Consider the following 10,265-nt stretch of genomic DNA (forward strand, 5'->3'; position numbering starts at 1 on the left):
CGATTTTTATCAGAGAAAGGGTACCAAATCACATTGAGATGCAATTTCCTCCTCTACAGTCAGAAACAAACCCACGACCACCTCACAACACAGACAGGCTAAGTTTTGCTCACTCCCTGGAAAATACTTCATTTTTCCTGCAATCCTTAAACATTCCAGATAATAAATAAGAATAACCACAACTCTCACTTTGTGCTTGGGACATGCAGTTGGGAAAGGGTAGTGCTACATTTTGGTCCAAGAAATATTCCTGGATCTTATCACGTTACTGTTTAATATAACACAAAGATGCAATCACCCATCTCTCAGTCTTTTTCTTGGATACTCCAAACAAAGTAATACAAAGGAGCATTACAAGGTAATAATAGTTTTTGGGGGCTCTCCTACACCTTCTTTCTTCTTCATGGTGGAGCTTTGTTCCCTAACAGGTAGCAAAGCCTTTTAAAAAAATAATTATTTAATTAAGCAACAAAAACTACTCTTCCAAGCTCAGAATGTGGTAAATTATTAAAAGTCTCAATTTGGGTGTGTCTCTGGGTAAGGACTCCCACGCACAGACTGGTTAGAAGGTAAGCAGTGCTTGCTAGACTACTTGGTGACTCATCACCGAACACATCGTTAATTATATGTTACAGCATGTCTGACTTCATAGAGTACTGTAGGTGGTGTGAAATAATCTTTGAATGAGTTCAAGCTTTTTCTAGCTTTTATGAGGTTACAATACTTCAGACTCCAAAAGACTCAGCTGGGCAGGAAACTGTTGAGGATTTGCTATAGTAACCTGAACTGCACTCCTGGCACGTCAAGTCTCAACTCACACCAGTGGCTTTGGAAGATCTGCAAGCTTGGCATCGGTTGGAGTTGTTGCCTCTCACCCATCGTGATGCACTCACTTACTCAAAGCTGGCTCAAAGCAGTGTGTGGGCAGAGCTGAATTCTGCTGCCCAAGGATGAGGGGAGGGGTTCAGGTAGTTCCTGCGAGGGGAAGGGGTAGGATTTGTCTGGGAAAGAAAACACAAAGAGAGCTCTGGTGAGCCAGGACCACTGCCTTTTTTTGCTGGCATTAAGGAAACAGGCAGTGACTGCAACTTCCGAGAGGACCTCTCCCACCCTTCAAAAATAGATACAGACACCAGATGCTCTGGCTTTCCACAAAGGGCCTCCTTGACACTCTGGCACAGGCAAGTAGACAACAGGACTGTGGGCAGAGAGTCCGATGCTGCAGGTAGCAACCTATTTTGCCAGTGCTTGGAGGTGTCCCAGCATCAGCTCACCAAAGCACTCTAGCTTCTTCCTCTGCTAGTCCCTTTTGCAAGCAGGGCTCTGGCAAGGCTCCTGCAGTGATCCCAGAGAGCAATCTTTGTGTCACACAAAAGCAAGGACTCCCTTCACACCCCACACCCACAGGCTATGAGGTAAATAAATAGCAAAGTCATTGACTGGCCAAGTCTGACACTTAAATTTCATCTCTTACCAGGACTGCATTCATGCGAATGACATTTTTAAGCTACGTAATCCCTGCCAAAACAAGTTAATTCTTTACCTTGAGCTAAGTAACTGTAAACTCAGCACCCTATCAAAGGTACAGCACAGACTGATCTTGCCTTGGAACAAGTAGCGGCAGCCAACACCTCCTACCTCAAGGTGGGAAAAATCTTGCCATGCTGCATCAAGGGCTCCAGCACCTTTTTCTAGTAAGACCTTTAATAAAATAGGACACATTAGGACTAATTTTGTATGGGAAGCAGTGTTGGAACACTAATACCCAAAAGTCACAAATAAAGTGTTTCACATGTCAGGTGGAAGACTTTCCAGCAACCCACTCCAACCTCTGCTGTGACACAACAGGCCCCTTGAAACCAATCCTTTCCCCAGCAAAGGCAGAGCCCGAGGGCTGTGGTGCAGCTGATTTGATTTCATAAAGAGTTTGACCCCACAAGGAGGCATCTGCATGAGAAGAGTGAGTCACTCCAATAATGGGCAAAACCATTAATTAAAGGTGCACAGTTTGCTTGTTAGGGCAGGCTTCGTATGCTCAAACCAGGAGTGGTCTCACTGCTACTGTATTTACTGAACTCCTCCAATTAAGTATTTTGTTTCCCTCATCCCACAATAACAACGGTTTCTGCATGTCAAATGTATTCAGAAAGGAGGTTGCTCTGTGTTTCATATTTGCAAATTGTAGTAGCTTTCTCCCCTATACAGTTTGTAGGAGAAACACTAGCCAAGGAACAGCTAAGAAACTTTGCCGTGAGTGATGTATTTTCAACTACTTTGTTTAGCATAGTAGGAAATAATTTATTTGGGTTAAAAAGCACATTCAGTATTAACTGAAGTTGCTTGCACTTTTTGGAGCAATGAATTGAAAGCATGTTTAATGCATCCTGTACCAGTCAAATGCAATTGCAGAGTCTTCTCTCCATCCTGCGTACTTCGGTGGATTCCAGCATTGCCAAAGCCCTGAACAACAACATCCTTTACCTGCAGACATGCTGCAGCACTTGCATCAAAAGCTCTGCCTCACACACCTTTGCTCTCAGTTGGAGGCACTCCCCTGAGGCAGAAAAAGCGCTCGGTTCATTCTTTGCACCAGGTTTCATCTTGGCCCCGCTACAGAGACCACCTACAGGGATGCCAGTTAGTATCAGCTGCATTATGCTGAACTGGTATTTATGAGAGCTCTTGCTGGGAACCACATCTGAGGCAGCCTCATGGGCAGCTCTCCACCCAGCCACTCACTCACGGCAAAAGCCTAAGCCTCCTCCATTCACCACCAAATGACAGCAACTTCAAGCTACCTGACAGACTTGTACAGAAAACTGCGAGAAGAGTGTTTACTGTATTTTTAGTTGCATTTAATTGCAAATTAGCAGCTGGAAACAAGGAGGGGTGAGCAATGTGTGAGCCCACGCCTGTCTGCAGAGGAGTTCAGAAACCTCCGATTATCCATTTCTGTAGCTGCGATGGGCAAAGCGCTGGTCTGCTGCACACTTGGGGTTTGCTGTACCTGGGAGATTTCAAGCTCTCTGGTGTTGCAAGAGCCAGAAGCCACACACTTCTTTAGCAGGACAGCTCAGGGAACACCTGTATTTTAGGTGTTACAACTGGGTAACTGAAGGCAGCAATGGGCCATGTTATTTAGTGGCTGGCAGTGATGATCACTTTAGACTGGCACTTGTGACATCTTGGAGCCTTGCAGAAGCTGGCTGCTTTCAGTGCACCAAAGAGGTCCACTTAAACAGATTGATGAGGAAATTATTTACCTTTTGAGGTTGTTGGCTTTTGTCTTTTCAGTGCACAATGAAAAAAGAATTGTGTGTTTTCACTTCGCATCAAATTTATTTTCAGCATGGCAAAAACACGAAAACAGAGACTTCAAAATGCTGCCAAGCCTGTTGGATGTACATCTGTACAACACCAAGGAAATACTGGGGTTGTCCAAGCTACATGGATCTCCAGACCTGGGTCCATATCCGTCCTCGTAATAGTCCTGTTATAAAGTTTTCCTTTCTCACCTATAGAAACAGACCTAATGCAGCGACAGCTGAAAAACTCACACTTTAAATCTTTAAAAACGCCCTGGATGTATGCACAAGGAAATGAAGCACAAAAATCCTAAGTGCCCTAACAAAGGGCACAAACATCCCATAAAGATCACGGTGGGGAAAAAAGCCCTAAAAATCAGGTGTCTCATAGGCAAGTTTAGTGCTCATACCAGTGGACCACAACTTTCCTCTCCTCTTTCTTTTCCCTGGATCCCCCAGATGCCATTTTTGCTGCCCCAGCCATAACACTAATGCAATGGGAAGCCGCAACTTGCTGTGTCTTGCAGCACCTGAACAACACCAGCATATTACATCCTGGTGTATTACTACATATTACAGCACCACTGATGAGAGAAGCATAAACATGTAGATTTTGGAAGTGTATGATGTCCCTATTACTGTTTCAAGAATTCCTCCCCAGGAGCCTTGACATTGCACACTGGTGTCTGCTGGCCCAGCTCCATAGGAACCAGCTGCCCTAGAAACAGGCTTTGCCCCAGGGACACATCCTGGAGCCCTGACTCAAATTAAGCACAAATTTGAGTCAGTGGAAACTTGTCTGAGGAAGGACTGAGTAAAAACCACAGGAGGAGAGTGAAACAAGCCCTGCAGTTCCTGAGGAATTAGTAAGAAACGCCCCAATCCTGGCAGCATCAGGGAGAAGGGGTTGGAAAAGATGAACTGGGAGGCATCATGGAAAAGTTGCAAAATCAGTAAAAGCTGATAAAGGTTTATGGGCTCAGGCTCAACACCAGCAGTGCAGATGTGATGGGGGCCAATTCCCATCAAAATGGCAGCACCCAATACAAAAAGCCCAGTCACAGCACAGGAAAGGATCTGAAATCCATTGCTCTTCAGTAAGCTACCAGAAAGCAGCATCTGAGGAAAATAGATGGTATCAGTTTAATACCAACATCATCAAGGCTAGCAGTGGCCTCAGACAAAGGTAATTTTTTAAACTAAATTACACAAACTAAGCACAACTTACTGTATTTACAGATATGGCCAACAAACCCTGTATGTCAACCACACTAATACTGTGATATCCTAAAAGCAAAGCAGCACGGAATTTGAAGGCTTTAGGGATGTTCTTTTTGGGTTGCTTTGAGTCTGGTTAATGTTTGCCTTTAAATTCTTCCACAGACCTATTTCTTGTAAAAGCCAACATGACTGAAACAGATAAGAGAGTAGTGAAAGATCACTAAACATGTGGAAAAAATTATCCCAGAGGGAATATTAAAGCCATCTGCCCGAGACTCCCTCTGCACTCATCCTGCAAACACAAACAGCAAGAGATTGATGTGCTGGTGGCAAACACAAAGTGGCAAATCCTGGTCTTGCTGGCATCAAAAGAAACCACACATCCAGCCATCCAGAGAGCTCGTTTAACTAAGGGCATATTATCCCCCAGGCTAGCCAAGACTTTATCCGTTGGAAAATCCCAATCATGAGTGCTAGTTGCAAGGGAGAAAAAAAAACCAAACGGAAAGATCAGGCTGAACAAGCCTGAACATGTTCAGTTTGTCCTTCCTACGTTACAATTATATCCTCATTCCTCAGAGCAAAAAGGCAGTTCAAAGACACAATAAACCCCTTTCTAGTCTTACGCTTCTCAGGAACGTCACTGAAATGGAACTGAAGTGGTTCCCAGAGATAAGGCGACAAAATAAAATTAAACTCTTCCCTACAGCTACTGTTTGGTAAAATATCAGCAGAGAAATAGAGGCATCATTCAGACATAACTATGGCATTCATCTGAGGAAACAGAACTTACCTTAGAGGTTTCAAACTGAACAATTTAGTATACTGCTCCTTACGTTCTACAGCTGTTCCATTCGTTGCCTCTAAGGCTCATACTAACTTCATTTTATGGATTGGATACTATTTTATCATCAGGAAATGTCATTCCCTTTTGGGGTACAACTTAACAAATGCTTCAGTTTAGGTCCCAAGAAATTCAGGCTAAAGCACTGTAGATCATAGGATGGTTTTGGAGCAGGCAAAGCCTGAGGGACCAGTTAAAGCAGCCACCAAACAGGAGGTTTCCAAAGCTTTTCTGTCATCCCCTCAGGCCAACAGATGGGACAAAGGAAAGAAATAGAGCCGAAAGACAAGGCAGGAAGCACAGCTCAGGATGGACCTGGGAGGTCTCCAAGGGCACACCCACCCTGTCTTGTCTCCCTCCAAAACCAAATGAAGCAAAAGCAAAGGCATAGGGTATAACGATGCCACAGGGAGCAATTAAGTGGCAAGGGAAAAATAATTGGATTTTCAACTAAAAACAGGAGGCTCTAAACAGCAAAACATTTGACAGCTGCAAACCCAGACATGGATAGGACCGACAGGAAAAAAAAAAGGCTCTGTCATCTACTACCAAACCATGCAGAAACCATTAAGCACTTATGTTGAAAGATTACGATAAAGTGAAACAAGAATGTTTTTTAAAGTTTTTTTTAATCTACTTCACCAAGACTTCTATAGCCTATAGAAATCGCTCTGCCCATCATCCCAGCTCTGGGGTCTCATTGCCAGTGAACATTCATGTAACTGTTAGAAACTTGAACCCAGCATAGGACAGATACTTTTTCTAACCGTAACGGGACTGCACGAGAAATTAGTTACCCACTGAAAAGCCATGAATACTTCAGACTGAATCAGTTCATACGCACTCGATTTTTTCCTGCCTTTCACTGCATCAGGGAATTTCATCCCACCCTACGGCCCTTAGGAAAGTGGCACATGGCTGAAGGAGTCAGCGGTCATGAATAATCAGGGAGAGACTTCTCCAGAACAAGGCAGCAATGTGAAAAAGTCTTTCTTCTGAGGCGACATTTGCATGACCGAGGGATGACATAATAAGTCCACAAACAAAACCGGCTTTATACCCGCATAGTGGCTTTCGAAACCTCTCTGCACTGGCTTAGTCCTTCCCTTCTATAAAGAAGCATCACATTTTGGGGGCAGGAATTTAAGCCCTATCTGCACCAGGTCAATTGCCATCTCTGCAGCTATGGTTTTGTTTCATTTTTTCTGGCCAAAGCAATCCTACAACCCACACTAACGATGCTATTTTACAGGGCACAGTGTTTCACTGCAGGACTGAAGGGATTTATTTCTGCTGTGGTATAAGGGCACAACAGGCAGGCAGAGCTCAAGGTGACAAATCTCTTTGGATAGGAGAACTATCAACACGCAGCTGGAGCCACCGGGAGAGGCAAGGCCAGTGCCTGGACATGATCTTGAAGTGATGGAGGAGAAAGGAAAGGTAGAAATGGTATTGCTAGAGAGTGATAAAGCTGCAGCATGGCAAGACCACACCTCCCCTCCTCCCACAAATAATAAAATGAAATAAAATAAACCAAGCCCCTGCTAGACATTCGGGAGCTGCTGAAAGAGCTAAACAGAGAGGAGGTGCTGAAGTTCAGCCAGAGAAGCTGCGTGCCAGGACACATACTTGCAAAGGCAGCCCAAGCACTGTGTGTACCCGCCAGGGCATCAAACTGCTGCTGGAAACCCAGCCAGGGTGTAAACACATGGTGCAGATGATCAGACTGAGGCAGAACTAATGTTTCACTTCCAGCATGGGCTGTTTGCCAGATGTGGACCTTTGCTGAGAGTTCACTGATACGCATTTGAAACTCTGGACAAAATCCTTTATTTTGGAGGTAACTTGTTCTCAAGGAGAAGCCTGAGGAGTAATCTCAGGCATAAGAGTCAGATGGTTCAGACCCCCACACAGAAAAGTGTCTGGGGATTTTCAGAGTGGTGGAGCAGGCGCTACAGGAATGATGGATGCTGGACTGAGCCCAGCCTCCCAAGCCTAAGGGGATTCGCTCATGCTGCCGGGAGCGGGGAAACCGTTTCTCACCAGTAAAGGAAGTCTAGTGCTTGGCAACAAAGGAGGCAGCTCTCCCACAACTCCGGTTACGCAAACAGCTGCCTTCTGCTGGGTTTCAACATGCTTCACTGCTCCAAAAATAATTTCCTGCTTGATTTGATACCATTAGCAGGAGCACAGAGTGCAGCATGAACAATCATGCTGCTTCACACTGGATCCAGCTAGCCACTGGGTTCTAAAAAGCCCCAATTCCTTCTTTTTTTCTTGGCAGAGGGTCATGATTACGCAGGAGGAAAGGGTAAGTGGAGCGATAGCATAAGCCTTGTTCTCTGTGAGGGGTTTTGACGCAAGCCTGGACAAAAGTACCTGTCACCTTCATCCTTCCGGGCCCCTTTCCAGAGCTGACATTTCCCAGCCCTTACAGCTCGTAACACTCATGGCGTATAACCAACACTCAGCAGCCAAGCAGGAATCAATGCCAACATAAAGTTCAACGACAAAGTCACTGCTTTCTGGGTGATTAGGAGCTGTGCTTGTCCTGGACAGAGTTGCTGGAGTTGCCCCACAGCACAAACGCTCAAGAGCGAATATCATGCCTTCTTACATTCCCTACTGGATGACTTTGTGTTGCCTTTGTGGGTTGTTGGAGTAATACCAGTCCAGCACAGTACTTTGGGAACAGCAGCACTTTCCGTTCCTAGCTGGACTGGAATTTGGATATCAAATTTTGCCCTCAGGTGCATCTGATTTCCTGTTCCCTATTCCCAGCCCAGGCACCTGCATGCCTCTTCCCAAAGGCCTGCCTTGGGGGTACTCCTCCAGGGGCCTTCATCAACACTGCTTTGGAAACCTCAGGAAAAAAGTTGAAGATTCCAAGGCCCAGTACATCAGCACCACACTCTCTGGCCTGCAGACCACCAGCAGCATAGCACACCAACTTTCCGAATTCATGGCCTTATGCAGTGTTTAGGTGGTGTCTTCCAGATGAGGTTCAAGTAATATTCAGCAAAGAAATGAAGCAGCAAAGTAAAATTCAATGTCACCCAATAAAACAGCAGCTGCAAAGCAGGACTCAGAAGCTGATAGCATGTCCATAAAATCAGCATATTTTAGGGCAATCCTTTTACACTTTGAAATCAAAGCTGTGCAATGGCACATGTTTATGCTTATACATTTTAAGCCCGAAGAACACGAAGGACCATTTCATCTAATCTGCATCACACAAGCCTTACCAACCTCTTTTTCCACAATCATTCTTTAAGCCACACAATGGCTTATGAAAGATGCCCCTTGGACATGACCGGAAGAGTATAAGGGGTGATGAACCCACCACTGTTTTTGGGGAGCTTTGACAGAAACTAACCTTGGAAGGTAAAGCCACAAAAAGAGAGGGAAGGTCAAATCAGCTGTCCTACACAGGACTTAACTGCAGAATGACACCCCCAGCTTTCACACACAAGACAAAATATGCATCTGAGCTGACCCAAATGCCATGTGGGATCCCTCCTGTCACCCTCACAATGAAAGAGAATAACCCTGCAAAGAAGGTGACTCCTCAGCCGCTAAAGGACCTGAGCTGGGCAGCAGGACAGAACTGGTGGGAAGAGTGTGCAAGCTGGTTTCCATGCTCAACTGACCCATGTTTGCAGCAGCTGCTGCTGCTCCCACAGCCTGAGGGAGTGCAGATAAGCAGCAGTTCAGCTTTTCCAGACATAGCACAATTCCTGTTTACAGCCTCTGGGCTAGTCTTTTCAAAAGAAGGAGTTAGGTGTCTATTCTTGCAGGAAACCAGGTGTGTAAACAGTTCAATTAATATACCCAGCAAACTGTGCTCTAGCACAGCAAAGAAGGCTAGTGGAGACAAGCCAAGAGCACAGGAGCTGAGGAAGGAAAATACTTTTAAAGAATATGTCTAATTACAGTTGGGTCCGGGCCAAAAGTTCATATTTGAACACCTGGAATAGCCCAGGGAAGCAGAATGGTAACCTGAGCCCAGACCTGTATTTTGTAGCTCTCTCCCCTCCCAAAAGAGGTAAAACCCAGCCCCAGCCCCAACCGTCACACAGGCTGAGTTGCAGGTCTCCAGCAACCAAAGCCTGGAGATCTGGCTTTCTACTTTCAATCCGGTTTTGGCCAAGTCATTTGGCTCAGCTGTTCGTGCCCTGTGTTCTTCTCACTCCACACCACCCAGTGCCCCATTGTGGACCCACTCTGCTCCACTAAAGAGCTTGCTCTTGTTCCCTGGTAGCATGTCCCTGGATCACTGACTCATGGTGGAGATGCCCATTCAGTGTTTGACAGCTCAGCCTCATTTGCTCCAGCAGCCTCAGCACTGTGACCAAGCCCAGCTTTTCACTCCACTGCCTTCTCCCTGTCCTTGCAGGTGACAGCTGCAGCTCCTGGTCAAAGCAAGAAACCTGCCCTAACACAAGACCAAGTGGCTCCAGTTTTGCCTGTAAGACAAATATTGGCAGTGACCCTCAGTTTTGCATCAAATTCACAGGGTCAGGGCACAACTTCCATGGCAGGGAAAGGTCTCCTTTAAAAGCACTTGCAGAAGTGGCAGACTTCCTTTCCTCCCTTACAGCTCAGTTCTCAGGAACAGAAAGCTAAGCTTCTCCCTCACCTTACCATCTCCTTTGACTAGATTTTCTTTATAGCAGAATTATGTTTGACAAAGAAAGATCAGCCCCATTCCCATAAAACTGCTCTGTCACAGGCACATCATGCATTTCAAACAGCTTGCAAGGCTGACCAAACATTTACTTTTGGATGGCTCATTTCCAGAGTCCAGAAATAGATCCTAGACCACAGTAAAAGAGTGCCTCAGTGTGCCATCAGATGGCTTCATTGCCCTTTTATGGTGTACCATTAGCATTCCT

Source organism: Acanthisitta chloris, unplaced genomic scaffold (genome assembly GCF_000695815.1).
Source record: "Acanthisitta chloris isolate BGI_N310 unplaced genomic scaffold, ASM69581v1 scaffold2272, whole genome shotgun sequence".
NCBI classification, from domain to species: domain Eukaryota; kingdom Metazoa; phylum Chordata; class Aves; order Passeriformes; family Acanthisittidae; genus Acanthisitta; species Acanthisitta chloris.